The 18,606-nt window shown below is 44.8% G+C and overlaps 1 long non-coding RNA gene across 1 annotated transcript in view; it reads left to right on the top strand.

Moving 5' to 3' along the window:
• The first annotated feature begins 12,533 nt into the window (after window positions 1–12,533).
• LOC144799304 (uncharacterized) overlaps window positions 12,534–18,606 on the top strand; it is a 175,471-nt gene continuing 169,398 nt past the window's right edge. The window contains exon 1 of the long non-coding RNA XR_013603789.1: window positions 12,534–12,668. This is a non-coding gene — a long non-coding RNA (uncharacterized LOC144799304). The remainder of the gene's footprint in view (window positions 12,669–18,606) is intronic.

Genomic DNA, 18,606 nt, shown 5'->3' with positions numbered 1-18,606 from the left:
CCTGAAACTAGGGTAAGTGTCCCACATAAATTGTATGAAATATCGCTCCAAATAGAGGGGGACAAATGTAGGACAGTTAGAGGTCTCTTTTGGGAACCTGATGTTTGGCTATGACATTTTGTTAGCTGAACAAGATTGGCCGCCAGCATTCGTCATGGATTGCCCAAGGGGAGAAACAGTAATTTTACCAGCATTTTCTGACCACGTTCCCAAACATTTAAAAATATACAAATGCGCGGGAGTGGGCGGTAGCCCAAGTTCGAGCATTATACAGAAACCATGTTGGATGGGATGAGGATTCAACCCACCATATTATTCCACTAATAAACACTCCAACTGCACAAAGACTGTATCCTATATAGCAAGAAGCTATAAAACAGGTCAGGGAGATCTTAGATCACTTGAATATTAAGGGGTGACTGAAACTAGCACCTCTCCAATGAATAACTCTTTGTTTCCAGTATAAAAACCAGACAATTCATATTGTATAGTTTTAGATTACAGACATTTAAACACTTGCACTAAGACGTTTGCAGTTCAAAATGCACACAGTGTCTCATTAATGAATAACATTGTGCGGAAAAAGTACAAAACAACAATAGATATCTCAAATGGATTCTTTTGCCACAATATAGCACCTGAGAGCAGATATTTGACAGCATTCTCAGGGCTAGGATCCCAGCTGCAATTTAGCTGACTCCCCCAGGGGTATAATAACAGCCCGGGGTTGTTTTCAGCCAGAGTAACTGAATTACTTCAGAACCTGGATGAAGAGGCATTGTCCTATGTGGATGATATTTATCTAATGGACGATGACCTGAAGAAAATCTTGAACAGAGTAAATACCATAATTTGGGGATTCGCCTCTGAGAGTTAGAAATTCAACTTTAAAAAATCGAAACTTGCACACCTTAACGTCCTTTTTCTAGCAAATGAGCTTTCAAGTGAAGGAAAAAGCCTGGCAGCTAACTTTTTAGAAAAGTGTGCCCTGCTCCAACCTCCAAAATCGTTAGAAAACTTACAATCAAGCTTCGGATTCTTGAATTTTGGCAGAACATACATTTTGGATTACGCAGAAAGCGTAAAACCTTTCTACGATTTAATAAAACCTGACTTTTCAGTTAGACAATGGATACAGGAACACACAGATACACTTCGTTCCTTACAAGCTGACATGATAGCTTCCAAACACTTACAGACATGCGTAAACGTACGCAACTTGGTGATCCAAATAGTTGTGGGTAAATCAGGGTACACCTATCTAACATATAATGAAGTTGAAACAGTACCAATAGAATATAAATCTCACTTGTACACAAATGCTGAGATGCGTTTCGCATCTACAGAAAAAATTCTAACAGCAGTAGTCTGCTGTAGTTAGAGAGAGAGCCCTCTCTCAAGGGAAACGTATAATAGTCTTGACCCCAATTCCAGCTTTAGAGGCTGGAACAAAGGCAAGCGTTCCCAACGCTAAAGCCTTACATCCAAGATGGATACAATGGGCTAATTCTCTCACTGCAACAGATGTAGAATACAGGTACGACCCAAATTTAAAAACGCAAGCCTTTTCTGCAATACGAACAAGAATATACTCTACTAAATGAAATAATGCCTCTAGATAAATATGAATACATTATTTACCTGATGGTTCTGCGCAACTGCCCATAAGAAGTAAACAGCAATACAGCACCGCATGTGCTATTGTTAAAGGATGGAAAGTTTCATCCGAATTGCACAAAAACAGTCTCTCTGAGACTGCACGACGCAGCTGGCAGAACTAAAAGCACTAATACTGGCACTGGTAAATACGGATCGAGAATTCCCCACACATCGTGTGCAATTCTTTTTACTGTGTACAGTCATACAATGAAGATTTACATCACTGGGGACAGAATGGGTTTAAAGATGCAAAAGGTGGCACAATTAAACATAAAAGGCTATGAGAACAGCTAGTGGAGTTAAAAAACGAACTAACAGGCTCACGGGATTCACGCACTCAGTCATCAATGTGATGCCGTTCACTTTAAAGGGAATTCATTGGCTGACGAGGCCGCGAAGGTGGCTGTATGCTGCAATCACTCGTTCAAAAATGAGAATAGACAGTGCGATAATGGTTGCGATTATTTCCACACACAATAACTCAGGAGTACAGAAAAGGTTTCCACTCAAGTACTCCTATAAGTTAGATGCAAACAATATTCCATTTGCTCAGATTCCTGGAGTGGGGAATAGAGTAATAACAAATATGGATTGAAGGTTCGGATTCATTCTAGCAGCACATGAAGGTATATTTTCTGCACGCGCAGGAGTTTCTGCTACTGCTTCTCTGTTATCTATTGCCCCTGGTGGGCAGGACTAAGAAGGCAGACTAAAGACTACATCTTGAAATGCGGCATCGGTCAGCAGATGAAAGGCTCCACAGTAACACATCCAGTGCAGACACCAATACCAATATCAGACAAACCACTTGTGTGTGTTTATCTGGACCATTGCGGCTATTAGACCTGGCATCATTGCCGCGGGTCTCCCTCCCTCTATTCTCTTCCTATCTTTTATATTGGCTGGATTTAGATGCTCTGGGCACCGTGCCACTGCTAATCAGTGCCACAGCGCAAATGCTCCCTGTGTAAGGATGACTGTATGGATAAGGATAGCTTTAATACCTAGTTCTGTGTAGCATGTTCTAATAGCGAGTTACCCTCCATTTCACTGTTCTGGGAAGCATGTTCTAGTAGCAGGTTATTCTCCATTTCATTGTTCTGTGTAGCATGTTCTAAAAGCGAGTTACCCTCCATTTCACTGTTTCTATTGAGAAGCTACCCGTTCTCATAGGTTAGAATGGGCAGGGTGAGGATTACCTTCTATAATTCTGTCTGACCCCAGGAACCTGAATGGAACTTCGAGTTTTCTATATTTATGCTCAGGACATTGAGATACACCTTTTAGTAAGGGCCATTTATATATCTCATGTTCGAAAATGCCTCTTCTGAAAACGCGGTATTTTCTTGCCTAAGCTTTGCTGTAGGCTTTGCTAGTATGTGCATTGGCCGTCTGGTTTTGGAGCAGCAGGACCAGCTGGGTAAGACCTAGCTGGAGAGAGAGCTCGGTATTCAGAGCATGGGGAGGGGTGACTCTGATCTGAGCAAGGCCGTGCCTGGCAAGGTGAATGATGGCTCCACCTCCCATGGGGCATATGATAGCAGACTCTCTCATTCTAAAAGGGCAGGATGTTGCCTCGTAAACCGAGTACTCCCTGACCCCAACGAGCTAGTTCTGACTGGATCGAGTGATTTGTGACTTTAAAGAACAAAGACTTTTTAGGTATAAAATGCTGCTCTGGAACTTTGTCCAAGTGTGTTCCTTCTGGATGCCAAGACGAAACTCTGTCCAAGTGAACAGAGAAAAGGACTTTGAAACTTTCACCAAGCTTGCGGAAGAAACTACCCGAGGGCCTGAATTGAGAGCGCCTCCTGCTGAAGTCTCAGGGACATTAGACTTCACCCAGTCAGCCGTCGGAATTCCTGTGCAAGGAGTTCTGCTTGCAGGCGAGGCCTCCGTCGAATGATCCGGAGCCTCTACTTCTACTGTGAGGAGTGCGGACTGAAAATCCTAGCTGAATCTGTGTGGGCCGCTACAGCTAAGAGTGAGCTGCCACCGCTGAGAGCCTGCCTGAATTTGAACCTTCGAAACCCTTGCTGAATCTGTGTGGGCCGCTGCAGCTAAGAGAGAGCTGATGCTGCTGAGAGCCTGCCTGAATTTGAACCTTCAGAACCTTCGCTGAATCTGCGTGGGCCACTGCAGCTAAGAGAGAGCTGTAGCTGTTGCGTGCCCACCATTGTGCCAGCGTGGTCGAGATCACCATTTCTCCTGCCGGCCACCGCAGCGAAGAGAGAGCTGCTGCCGCCGAGTGCCATCATCTTTGTCAACTTTGCATCATTGTGAGTCCTCTTGCGGGCTGCCGCAGCTAAGAGAGAGCTGCTGTAGCTGAGTACCCACACCTTTGTCTACTTTGCCTCATCGTGAGCCGTCCAATGGACTGCCGTAGCTAAGAGAGAGCTGCTGCCGCTGAGTGCCCTCACTTTTGCCAGCTTTGCATCATTTGGATTTGACCTGTGGGCCCCAGCAGCTAAGATAGAGCTGCTGCCACTGAGTGCCAGCATCTTGTTGACCAGTGTCAAGGATTGTTGCTATCATTGCATGGGCCGCCGCAGCGAAGAAAGCTGCTGCCGCTGTGAGCCCACCATGGAGCTGCAAGACGAGTCATTGCCACCACCAGCCCAGGCCGTCGCAGCCATGTGCTGCTGCAGCTGAGAGCCGGCCTGTCCCCGAGTGCCCAAATCATTGTGGGTGCACGCTGCGGGCCCCTGCAGCCAAGACTTGTGGTTCCTGGGATACCGCCTGTCACCGTATTCGCTTCTTCAAGAAAATGCATGCTATGTCCCTTTCAACGCCAGGTATCTGGTGCACACCGGGTCACATAGGCCCCAGCCTTGAACTCAGTCAGTGTCACGTTAAGGTGAATACGTTATTGCCTTTTTGAGTCCCGATTGGTTTACGTGCATTGTAGTTTGTTAAAACCGTTATTGCTTTTTTGAGTCCCTATTGTAATTTGTTAAAACGTTTTGAGAGTCTTGAGTTAAACCTTAGATAAAGATATTATTTTTCTATACCTACCTGAGTTGTGTCCTTTTGTGGTGTCATTACTGCCTTATTATGCATGGTCATAAATGCTTCACACACTGCCTCTGAGATAGCTCTGACTGCTCGTGCTAGGTTACCACAGGGTTGAGCAGGGGTTGTCAAAGAGGGTAGCCCCCCTGGCCCTGACTTAGGAAGAAGGGTCCCTATTTGGACATTGGCACCAGCCATTGCCAACTAGAGACCTCCATTTCTAACCACGGCCCCTTACAATCTGATGAGGCTTACAAGTGTATTATGGTTGCAGTGGATTCCTGCTCTAGGTTCCTATGGGCGTGGCCCCAGCGCTTGGCTGACAATTGAACTGTTATAAAAGATTTGCAAGTCTTTATAGGGACATACGCAATCAGCACACTTCATTCTGACCGTGGTCCGTGTTTAGCTCTAGGGCTTACAAGAAAGCTATGGTAAGTCTGGGTGTAGCATTGCAGTACTCCTCTCCGTACCATCCCAAGGGTAATTGGGTTGTGGAGAAGAAAAACCGGGACTTAACGCAATCTTTAACAACTAGAGTATTAGGCTTGTGTGGCAATTGGGTAAAATAACGGTATGGAGTACATAGGGCATTAAATAATCAGCCAAGAAGCTCTCAAGGGGATATCACTCCTTATGAGGTCCTATTTGGGACGAGAATGTGGGTACCTGATCTTGACTGTGAAGGCACAGTGGTGGATAAAAAACCTTTTGACATCCATAAATGGTTGGCTGTTTTACAGGACCTGAACGAAACCAGGGCACAACAGAGTAATGCCAATACAAAAAAGAACGCCACTGGGGAAGTAAAAAGTGTCAGGGCAAGACCTGTCTGGATCCCTAAAGTCGGGGATCTGTTCAGAGAAAAAATTGCAGACAAAATTGGATTTGGGCCATCAAACTGTCCTGGCAGTAGAAGGAACAAGAAAAGTACTTCTGCCACTTCTTGACGGTAAAAAGGAGAAACGATGTATCTCAATTGACCTAATCAAGCCACACTATGTGGTCGACACTGAGTAGTAGGCCACGTTGACTCTGAAGTAACAGACACCCTCCACTCACAACTATTCAAGAAGTTCAAACAGAAAGACTCATCACGTTTGAAGGATAACCTGCACGAAATGAAGGACTAAGCAGCAATGGAATGGAACTCGTTCCTCTTGATACTGAAGTTCAAAATGAGAACTCAACTGAAAGACAAGTTTCAATTCGACCAAACACGGATATCTACATCAACATGCCCCAACAAGAGCAAGCTACAGTTTCCACAAAACCTGCGGAACTACCAAAAATTGATCGAACTGTATCTGGTCATTTCATTGACACCTTTTCATTGGATCCAAACGAACCTTAAACATCGCCAGCCTAAAAAACTCAGCGATTTAAAGATTTCCTGATCTTTCTTAAAAAGACTTACCTGGTATCACCTTGGGTGGAACACCAGGAATCTACAGGAATACTTTTCTTTCTTTTCTGGATAGACCTAGTAATTGTTTTTAGTATGCTTATTAATGGAACATATCTTCGAGAAAGCTCTGCAGCAGAAAAAGTGAATGTGATTGTCAAACCGCACCTATCATCCCATCGTGTGTAGAAGAGACCTGTCGTCCTTGAACATTACAGCAGTTCCTATACCTGATGGTATTGTATGGTACAAGGTTGATTTTGATATGTTATGTTAGGGGGATTTGTAAAGCGCATGGCTGCCCCAGCAACAGGGCGTCCCAGTGCTAGTGGACCAGTAGTGGAGGAAAGGAAGCTAGATGGAAGTAAACAGCCATCTTTTGATCAGTTTCCTGAAGGCCAAGTGATCAAGGGTGCAATGGGCGGCCAGTGGCATGGAGTTCCATAGTGCTGGGGCCAGATATATAAAAGAGGGACCCCGGCTCTGCCTCGGCGAACACGTGGGATGCACAACAGATGATGATCAGTGGAGCGTAAAGTGCGCAGAGGCGTATAAGGAGTGCAGAGGCCCTGCAGGATCTGGGGGCCCAGGCCATGTACGATCTTGTGCGTGGTACAGAGAGTTTTAAACTGAACTCTCTGTTTAATTGGCAACCAGTGTAAATGACAAAGGAGGTTTGTAGTATGACATTTCCTAGGGAGGGCAAACAAACTACGTGCAGCTGCATTCTGTACCCTTTGGAGTCTTGCAATTACTGTTTTGTTTACGCTAAGCAGAAGACCGTTGCAATAGTCCAGGCGTGACTGGACGACTGATTGAACTATCAGTTGGCGGGTGGCAGCGTCAAAAATCCTAGAATGTGCTTTAAGCCACGTAGAAGACCAAAACAGGTGCCAGACACTTTTTTTGCATGGGGCTCAAAAGAGAGTGCGGAATCAATTAGGATCCCTAGGTCTTTAACTGTGTTTTTCAGATTAATAGGGATTCTCAGGGTCGCAGGCCACCATTGGTAGTCCCATTTGTATGTGTCTCGACCGACCAAGAGTAACTCAGTTTTTGCCGACTTAAGCTGTAGGTAGCTGTTTGTCATCCAGTCTGCGATGGTAAGTACATCGGCACACAATTTCACTTGATCCAGAGCAGGGTTGCTCGAGAAGGTAAATACCAGCTGGGTATCGTCCGCGTAAGATACCATTTTAATGTCTCGATCTTTAGCGAGGAGGGCCAGAGGGCGGACATACACGTTAAACAACGTGGGGCTCAAAGCGTAGCATTGCGGGATACCACAGCTGAGAGGGTAGTTCCTAGACCGGTAGTGGGGGGGGGGGGGCGTGAACCTGGAACGAACGTTGTGATAAAAAGGAGGCAAACCAGGCCATAGTCCTCATCCTGGGATCTTCGCCCTCCGCCTGGGACGACTCCTGGTGGCCCCCAGCCCTGGGCACCGCACCCAAGCCAACCGACCACGCATGCAACCTGGGCTTCATCCTGGACCCCTCCCTCTCGATGATCAGACAAGTCAACGCCGTCTCCTCATCGTGCTTCAACACCCTGCGTATGCTTCGCAAGATCTTCCGCTGGATCCCGACCGAGACCAGGAAGACTGTCACCCAGGCACTCGTCACCAGCCGACTGGACTACGGAAATGCCCTCTACGCCGGAACCACAGCCAAGCTACAGAAAAGACTCCAGCGCATCCAGAGCGCCTCCGCCCGACTCATCCTGAATGTCCCCCGACGCAGCCACATCTCCAGCCACCTGAGGAACCTGCACTGGCTCCCCGTCGACAAGAGGATCACGTTCCGGCTCCTCACCCACGCACACAAGTCTCTCCACGACCTGGGCACCAAGTACCTCAACGACCGCCTGACCTGCTACACGCCCACCCGCCAGCTACGGTCCACCAGCCTCGCCCTCGCAGCCGTACCACGCATCCGAAGAGCCACCGCCGGAGGAAGATCCTTCTCTTACCTGGCTGCCAAGACTTGGAACTCCCTCCCCATCCACCTTCGGCTGACCCAGGACCATCTCGCCTTCAGGAAACAACTCAAGACCTGGCTGTTCGAGCAGTAGCATACCCCTGCCCCCAAGCGCCTTGAGACCCTCCCGGGTGAGTAGTGCGCTATACAAATGGCATGATTGATTGATTGATTGATTGATAGTCGTGTCCTTGACCCCGATCTCCTCGAGACGTTGGAGAAGAATTTTGTGGGAGACCATGTTGAAGACCGCGCCGAGGTCAAGTAAGAATAATCCTGACGTGTTGCCCTCGTCAAGCATCGCCCACAGCTGCCGTGACTGCCAGAAGATATATTTGGTCTGACTGAACTTTTAAAAATACCACATTTATTTATAATATCATTGAGTGATATCATTACCTCGAGTAAATTTTGCGATGATTGGGATTATGAAACTGATTTTCAGAAATCTGCAGCTTTTTCTAATAATGAAATGTTGGAAGACACATCAGAATTTCTTTCAGAAAACGTATTGCTATCAACATTATAGTCATTACTTTCTGCATAAATCTGCTAACCCTGGGAATGTTTTCACATATCGGCAATGGGAACAATCCCCGACACCGCAGAAATGAGTTCAAAAACAATTGTACAAACATTTCCATATGTTTCAGGGTTTAATACATCAAACCCAGCCTCCTATTACTATAAAGTTGCACCTACACCAGCACAGAAAAATATGTTGACAAACACCAAACTGATCTATTCTGCTGCTTTTATTGCCCAGTTATCTGAACAAAGTTTCAACTTATGGAAAGACACCATAAACCAAAAATCTGTCTGGGGTACTAGAGACTGGCTGGTCCAGGGAACAGAGGCACTATTTAGAGCCGGTCTTATTCCTCAACAAATAATATTCTTGAATGAAACAGTGCAACAAACAACTTGTCTTGGGTTAGGGTAAAATTAAGTAATTAAATAATTGAAGAGGGCAATGTAAAAGAAGTAGGTTTAATCCAGAGAATGAAAAGTCCCATCCATCAAGCAGCTGGAGTCAGATGCAACTGGCTCTTCTCAAGCACCCAGGAGTCCATTACCATGGTGCTACTCAAAAGGTAGCAAAGCTATGCAAGATATATACATTACAGTTGTACAATAAAGAAGCACAATGTTACACATCTTCTCTCTACATAAAACAAAACTAAAACATAAAAATGTTATAAACAAAGTTTCTGAACCTAAAAGATTTTCTAAGCTTGGCATCCCTAAAAATGCAGTAGGGAAAAATGATGAAAGCAACAGCATTAATTGTTCATGACAAAGTTCTTCAACCTAGAAGGTTTTATTCTAATCCTCACACTTCTCTCCTTCTGAAGATTGGTAGAATGTTTGCGAGAGTAGGAGGCATCATTTGCTGGATTAATCACTGAGCTATTATCCAACAAAGAATTGTTTTTTATGACAACTACCCTATTGAGATTCCAGATATGAGAATCTTCAGTCTTAATAGCATTGGTTAACACTTTGACAACTTTGTGAGGTCTTTGAAACAAACCTGAAGCCTTGCGCCCCATTGGAGCCCTGATCATAACCAGATCTCCCACATTAACAACAGTGGTTTTAACAGCTTTCATAGCATCAAAACCTTGTTTCCGTGAAATCACCTTTTTTGCTTCTTTGGACCTCCACAGATCTTGTGAAGACACATTCTTTCTCTTAGACTCAACATCATTGGCCAAAAAAGGTGCTACAAGTGTATTAGGATGCCTCCTTTTCAGTAAATCAAAAGGTGTACATCCAGTAGTTGCATGAGGGGTGATCCTATATAAGTCAACCTTTTGTTCACTTCTTCTTTCCAGTCCTGTCAATTTTGTTTTTACATAGAAATTGTTACTTTAAGAACCCGAATAAAGCATTCCACCATACCATTGGTTTCCGGATGATAAAGTGAACAGCGTTTGTGACTGATGGAACAGTGTTGCAAAAATTCCTCCATTTCACCTAAAACAAACTGCACCCCATTATCGGTCAATAAAAACCCAGGAAGACCTTCACTCGTAAAAATCTCTTTAAGAAAAGAAATAACACGTTTTCTGTCAATGCTTTTAGTTAATTTGATTTCTGGTGGATACATCTGCCAGTGTATTCCTCACCTTGTGAATATCCCCCTGCGTCAGCAACGTTTGGAAAATTCTTTTGCAGCACGCCGGCGTGGACGACGTCATAGGAGCACGGCATCGCTCGCGACTCCGACTGACGTCACTGACTCCTTATTCGGCCTACGTTGGCATGATGACATCAGTTCCCTTTTTTCCGCGTCGTCGACGCTAACGGTTTCGGGCATCTTCTGTTGTGATTCGTGCTAACTTTGTTACTGTTGGATTTCTACTGTATCTTTTTTGGTGTAGCTGTCTTTTCTAAAGATGTCGTCAAAGAAGACCGGTTTTAAGCCCTGTAATGCATGCGGGAAGATGATGTCCATCACGGATCCGCATAGTGACTGCATCTGGTGCCCGAGTTCGGATCACGACGTCCAGATTTGTCGATCCTGTTTAAAGATGAACCCGAAGGCTCTTTGAGAACGTGAGGCCAAACTGCTTGTTGCCAAATTGAAAGGTAGGGAGGCCAGGAAGAGTTCGAGGTCGAAGTCGAGGTGCTCGAAGTCCAGGTCGAGGTCTCATTCGAGGTCGGCTTCGAAGTCGACGTCTGGGCATGTTTCCAGGTCTTCGAAGAAGAAACATAAGAAGAGGAGACATAGTTCCAGGCATCATTCAGGGAAGGATTCGGACTCAAAAGCTAAGTCATCTGGAAGAAGGCATCGAAGGGGCATGGTGACTCCCTCACCGGATCGGGATCCTGAAGGTGAGGCCTTGCCTTTTGAATCTCCGGAAAATTTACCGGCTTCGGAGTTGAATCCGTCTCCAGTTCCATCGCAATCTCCAGTGCGTGAGGAGGAAGAGGTTCCTGATCGTCAGGGCTCGACGACTCCAATTGGCCAACCCGAGGACAAAGAGGAACAAGAGGTGACGACTCCGGTGCAGCCTCCTCAGGAGCAGCCGGTGGGTTTGTATCCTCTCTTTCCAGGTCCTGGACAGGACCCCTCGCATTTTTTTAAATGCCATGTATGGTGTTTATGCGAGAGCCATGTACCCCTCTGGAGCACCGGCTGGTCCCATGGGTCCATTGGCTTATAATTTGGGTGTGCCTCAAGCCTATGCTCCGGCGCCTTTCCTTCCTTTTATGCCGACGCCTACTCCTCCTTGGCATATCTCGGCACCGCCGAAGTCATCGACGTGTATGCGGCTTCACTGACATCGGATAGACCTCGAGATCTGCCTCGAAGCTCCGGAGCCTTCTGAGTCGATACCGGATCCGACGAAGGAGGATTATTTTGATGACTTGCAAGAGGCAAGTGGGTTAGAGCTGTCCCCTGAGTGGGATTTGGCCTCAGTGTCAGGTGCTCCTTCTAAAGATGTGGCGCCTTATCATGTTGTGATTAAGAAGGCAGCAGACTTGTTGATTTTGACTTTGCCTACCGCTGAATAAAAAAGTCAAATATATACTGAAGTACTTCATTCACCATCATCAGTGGTTGAACCCATTCTTCCCTTCACTGACGCCCTAACGGATCCAATACTGGTAGTATGGAGTAGGTCTCTAAGGGCTCCTGCAGTGTCTAAGGCCGTGGCTAGGCGTTACAGAGTGGCTCCTGGTGATCCTGACTTCTTTCTCATCCCTTACCGGAGAGTTTGGTGGTGCAAGCTGCCTGCTCTGAGAGATACGCGCTTTGATACGATCTTGAATGGTTTAAATGAACAAGATGCTAGTTATGCTCAACTAGCGTGCCTCAACTAAGCTGTTATCTGATTAAGAGGTATGTTTGCGTTTTCCTGTCTTTCTTTCTGTTTCGCCCTTACAGGTCAACTGCAGATGAACATGTATTTATGCTTGATTTGGTGTCTTTTCTTTTTTTAAATTCAACTCAATCGAATGTTGTTAATTTTGCCATGCATTTTGTTTTATATTAGTCCTAGCATTAACATGTCACGCATCGGTCCTCCATGACACTTGCTATGATACACAAACGTTTCCAAATGCCCATTCAGTTATAACTTGTCACATCAATGACAACCCCATCCACATGACTTTGTGACACACAGCGCACACCTCTTTACTTCATTTTTCCCATGCAATTGTCACAGTCTGCAAGCGTTTCACATTCCTTCTTATTCATTACCTACCTGTTGAGCTCCGTTCCTACTAATTGTACGAATATTGAGTATCACGCCGCATACCGCACTGTTTTTTTCCTGGTTCTATTTGCTACACCCTTGGCCTTTACTATTACGGTATTGCTTTGGCCCCGTTTCTATTGTTGTAATAATAAAAAACAACTATTTTTGGTGTTTTTTAATCAATACCATTATTCTGTACTCCGCATTAGCGAGTCTTTTTATAGTGCTTATGACTACCTGCCGGTTCACACCGGTATGCGATCGTGTAGGCATCTAGCTGCTGCCACTACACGTGCTGGTGATGTACAGCGGCTTTTTTCTAGAAATAACCATCCGTGTACTCCGCTCACTCTCTCGCCATTGCGAAGATGTGAGCAGCTGCCAACCTCCACGTCCGCGGTGAGTGTTTCCGCCAGCTTTATTAGTTTCATTGAACCTCTTAGTTCGGTCCATTGGGATACTTAAGCCACCTCCTCTCTCCCATGCTTAGATCAATGCACAAGACGGGTTAGCCTTAGAGCCTGCATTTTGAAGAAAAATAAAGTTTTTTCAGTCCAACCCGGGTGGCCTTTACAACACGCAGACCCCCAGGTATTTATTTGCCAGTGAGATATGGACAAACGGGGCATTCTTTGCAACAGGGCATTTGTTTAATTCCACATGTATGATTTCAGTTTTCTGGTGTTTTGGTTTGGCACACACTTAATACTGAGACCTGCCTTGTTATTGTTCGCAGCGCATCGAGTTTTTCTAGGACAAGCTTAGTAGTAACTAGGATTTGCTAGCTGGCACATTCCGTATTCTGAGACATTCTTTAGGGTGTTATGTATATCATGCATGGAGACAGATTTTTTTCAACTTATCACGCATTAAGACTGCTCGTTTACGTTTATCAAACAACTTGGTTGGCCTTCCCTAGACGGGTTGTTTTCACATTCTGTAATTATTTTTCTCCAGTAAAAGTCGCGAAAGAGGGATTGTTTAATTTGGTGATTTCAATACTCTGATCCAGTAAAACAGAGGGTACTCTTTCTGTTGAAATCCGTATGTTGATTGTTTTATAAACTCTTCTGTATGTTCCTCTGTATTATGATAAAATAGGATATTTTAACCCTGCTGGGTATCACTGAATTTGTGTTTTTTTTGCACATTTTAAATCAAATGGCAAATATTTGTGTGTGGGACTTCTCTATGGAAGCCCATTCTTTCAATTTACCTCATTTCACCAGGTTGTTGCTCGCTCTGATGACTGGAGCCCATGGGCCCATTTGACTTTTCTTCTACACGTTGCCACAATATTTACAGTGGCATTTCTGGTAAATACTTGATCCCTTTCACAATCGTTTTTGGCTCTAGGTGTCTGTTCATCAGCTCACCCCCTGTTTTTTAATTATAGGTGCCCTACCCCGGCCCCTCCACCCCCCTGCTCACCACCTTTCCAGTCCTGATGAAGACCCCACAGTAAGGTGCAAGTGAACCTACACCACCAACGGTCGAAAAGTCGACTTACTCTCTTTTACGTATCCTACCCAAGCTCAATAGAACATTTTTGACTGTGTGTTAATCATTGGGATAGGATGGTATATGTACAGAAATGTATTATGGCGATATTAACATGCCCATGTGCTGTCAACTTGCTAAATGTATCGCTGTGACCACATGTGACATCAGTCTAAAAAATTTGTCACTACCTTGAACCTCACCTAGCACTTACCTCCCCCCTCCCCCTACTCCTTTCACCCACGCCTATCTTTGGGCATTTCAAAATGTTGAAAATTGTAAACAAATGTATGCATAATCAATTTATGAGGAGGATGTGAATAAATAACATTCCTCTAAACACAAGAGTTCTACATTATTTAAAAATTCTTGGTTATTTTTCTTCGTTGTAACTAATTTTTTGCGTCTGGGACCCCTTTACATGTAACACTGATAGATCTGTAGGCTCTTTTCCACAAGTGCCTGGGGACAAGGAATCAAAGAAGCTGGACCAGACTGCAAAAAAAGTATTTTCAGCTTGCAGTATGGCCTTAAAATCAACAAATGCCACTTGTTTGCTAGGACGGTATATCCATGCTTTGATGGATTAAGTGAAGCAGTTGTCACCTAGGCTTCCTGAAGAGGACAGAAAAAATTTCAACTAGGTGATGTCTGTTACGCAAGCTGCTGCTCGGCAGGTCATTCAAAGTTGTATGGACACGGCAGACTAGGTAGCAAGAGTAATGGGATCTTCGATTGCCACTAGAAGAGCGGCCAGGCGTGATTCCACCAAATCTATCTATTCTTATAGATGGTCTAAATTTGTTACTTGGTGTGGGGAGAAGTCTGTTGATCCTTTGAGGGCTCAGTTGTCTGATATTCTTCAGTTTGCACTTACTTTGGCTCAGCAAGGGTTTGCTGTGGCTACGGTCAAGGATTATCTTTCAGCCTTGTCGGCTTTTATCTGCCTGCCAGATCAGCCGTCTTTATTTAAATCTCCTGTGGTTCTAAGGTTTCTGAAGGGTCTTACAAATAAATTTCCTTCTTCTCCCTTTATTGTGCCTCAATGGGACTTGAATCTTGAGGTTGTTGTCTTTTAAGACGGTTTTCGTAGTTGCAGTTACCTCGGCAAGGAGGGTAAGTGAGCTTCAAGCTCTTAGTTCAAAGCCCCCATTCTTGACCATTCATGCTGAACGAATGGTTCTTAGGACCAGGACTGCTTTTCTGCCTAAGGTGGTAACTCCATTCCATTTAGGAAAGTTCATTACCCTTCCTACCTTCTATCCTCCCCCTCACCCTTCCAAGGAGGAGGAGCGACTTCACCGTCTGGACCCCAAGAGGGCGGTGAGCTTTTATCTTGATAGAACATAAGACTATCGAGTGGATGACCAGCTCTTTCGATAAAGCCGGGTTTTCAGGGCAGAATCTCTCACGAATATCTCCACATCCAAAAAACAAATCATTTCAGAACTTAGATTAGCAGTAAAGTTGAGATTAACATTGTTCACATTGATCAAGTTCACAAAGGCCCTGGCACTATCCTGATTGCCTCTCCAAATAATAAAAATATCATCAATGTACCGAAGATAGAAGGCAATGTTGTTGCACACCAATTCATGGTGCTGGGTGGCAAGGACCTGCTCCTCCCACAGCCCGACGTGTAAACACGTGTAGCTGGGTGAGAAGCAGGCCCCCATAGCCACACCCCTTATCTGATGATAAATCACGCCATTGAAAAGAAAGAAATTCTGTTCCAAGCACATTTTGGTCATTTCGATCAACATCTTGTTATGTGCTGTTGGATGAGGCAAATCTTTGTTCAGGTAATGGTCCAAGGCCTTGAGACCGTCCACATGTCTGATAGAAGTATAGAGGGATGAGACATCCAGAGTCATGAGCACCATATCGTCATCCCATGCAAAATCAGCAATTTTGTCAAGGAAATCAAAGGAATCTTGGACGAATGAACCCAGGTTCCTGACATGGTGCTGAAGAAAGAAATCAATGTACTTGGAAACATGTTCCAAGGAACTGTCTATTGCCGAGATAATTGGGCGTCCCGGGGGTGTAACAATGTCCTTATGAACTTTGGGAAGTAAGTAGAAGGAGGGAATTACCGGATGTTCTTTTTTGAGGTATCTGAACTCCTCATGCGATAAAAGCCCTGCACTTCTATCTATATATATATATATATATATAACACATATATATATATATATATATATATTTGTTTTTATATATTGTGTTTTCTTGCTTTATCTTCACACTGTGTGTGTTATCTTTAATATTTTGTACTATGTACATTGTATATGTATATATCTATTGTCATTGGTCCGTCCGGGTACCTCGAAGGCACGGAAAAAAGGGCGGAACTGATGTAATCACGCCTACATAGGCCTAATAAGGAGTCAGTGACGTCAGTAGGAGTCGCGCGATGCCGTGCTCCTATGACGTCGTCCATGCCGGCGTGCTGCAAAAGAATTTTCCGAACGTTGCTGACGCAGGGGAATATTCACAAGGTGAGGAATCCACAGGCAGATACTGTATCCACCAGAAAAAGCGTTACCGAAGGTAAGTAACTTGTTCTTCAGGCCACCTGGAGTACATGTCTATAACAAAACCATAAGTCTCACAACCATTACCTGAAACAGGACCCAAAATGTCCAGAGCTAGTTCTTGCCACAGACCTTTAGGACGCTCTCTGATGACCATGGGTTGAACCCTAGGTTTGAGACATTTTTCACTTAAGGTACATAGTATACAATCCCTAACTGATCGCTCAACTTGGAGATCCATTCCTGGCCACCAGTAATTAAGTCTCAGTCTTTCTTTGGTTTTAGACATTCCCTGGTGCCCTTGGTGAGCCATCATTCACCACGAAACACCAAAGGAGGAATTAACCTTGAACCTCTGAAGATTAGACCATCCGCTTCAGACAACTCATGCCTAACATTCCAAAATTTCTCTAAGTTACCATGAACCTTTTTAATCCAACCTTTTTTGATTAAAGCACACAGTTCTTTAAGATCTTCATCAGACTTGCACTCCTCACGTCACTTGTCTTCTTTTATTCCATCATGTTCAATGTTACACACCTATTCATTCATCTCTTGGTCTTCATAGTTCACATTGTCCTCATTGGAGTGTACAAGTCTTGAGAGAGTATCAGCAATGCAATTGCGTGCCCTGGGTAAATACTCAACATTAAAATCATAAGCTTGAAGAGCAGCAACCCATTTGGATATTCTGCTCGATATTGCATCAACACCCTTTTTAGGTCTCGCCCTGGAACAGGGACGGAGACTTATAGTCGGCTGATGCCGGGGAATGAGGGACACAAAACTGGCACGATTTTTAGCAGTCGGATTTGGCTGCGCGAACGCGCACGTTCCGTCCTGCGCCGCCCTCCCAGCCTACTGCGCATGCGCCGCCCTCCCAGCCTACCGCGCATGCATGCACGCACACAGACACAGACACACACACACACACACACACACACACACACACACACGTTGCAGACAGACACTCGCTCACACACACACACCCCCTCCCCCACAGTCACACACACGCACTCCAAGACACATACACACACGCACGCACACACATACACACACATACACAGGCCGCCCCCCCCCGCGCCTACATGCTCCTCTCCCTCCGCCCGCCCGCCGCTCAGCAACGCACTCACCGGCTTCCTCTCCTCAGCTGCAAGGCCCGGCAGCAGGACTCTTCTTCCCTCCTTCGGCACCGGGGCGCAGGGTAGGCTCCTGCCTGCTCCGGTGCTCCCTGCTCCCAACACGGCTCCAATCGCGGCTCTTCCGTGGGAGGCGGGGTAGGCTCCCGCCCTCCTACTTCCTGTTTCCGGGTGTCGCGCCGGCCTGCCTGACTTCCTGGTCGCAGGCCGGCAGAGTAACGAGGATGTTTTGCGGTATGTATTTATTTATTTAATTATGCATTTTTATATAGCGCAGACTTTACCCGAAGGCGGTATTTATTTATTTATGTATTTATGCATTTTTATATAGCGCGGACTTTACCCGAAGGCGGTATTTCTTTATTCATGTATTTATGCATTTTTATATAGCGCGGACTTTACCCGAAGGCGGTAATGCTTGCCTTAGCGTAATGGTGTTCCTTCTTAATTTATTGGTGGTGTCCCTGTTAGAATTATTCCCACTTTTAGTCTAGCAATGCTTGGCATGATGTTGGCATCTTTGGCATTATTGAGCCCATCCCTGGTATAATGGGACCACAACGTATTGTGGGCATTCTTGACCCAATTGTGCTTCTCTTCACCAGCGGTGATGGTCATCCCTGGCATGCGATGGGTGTTCATGGAATTGGATGTTGATATGTAGACATGTAAAGCCAGACTCTGTCCATGGGGCAGTAATATTCATGAGTACTTGATGACATGGAGATCAAAGATACAACTAAAACTGAAAAGCCATTATTTTGAGAGACTGTCATATTTGTTTTTGGGAATCAGAAATATTTATTAAAATGAAATGCTTGTAATAACAAGCCAATGCATGATTACCAGCTGTGATCGTGTTTTCAAAATGTTTGTAAAGTTGATATTAAAGTGATAATTCATGCTAATTTCTGTAGTCTTATTTACATCTTGTTTACAATTATACTATACTACTAATGTATGTTTACTAGCCATAACTGTACTGTTATATGTTACATTTTAATTACAGTGTTTGCCTTTTACAATCATTTTCTTACAAACTACCTCGTAAAACAAAAATATTTATGGCTAAAATATTTTGCACTGTTTGCACAATATATTTGTGATGTTTACACTTACCTATTTGAAATTAAAATGTACAAATGGACATTTAGTCAATTACCA

This window comes from Lissotriton helveticus, chromosome 1_2 (genome assembly GCF_964261635.1).
Source record: "Lissotriton helveticus chromosome 1_2, aLisHel1.1, whole genome shotgun sequence".
Classification (NCBI taxonomy): domain Eukaryota; kingdom Metazoa; phylum Chordata; class Amphibia; order Caudata; family Salamandridae; genus Lissotriton; species Lissotriton helveticus.
Note: the sequence above shows the minus strand (reverse complement) of the source record. Positions and strands in the feature narration are given on the sequence as shown.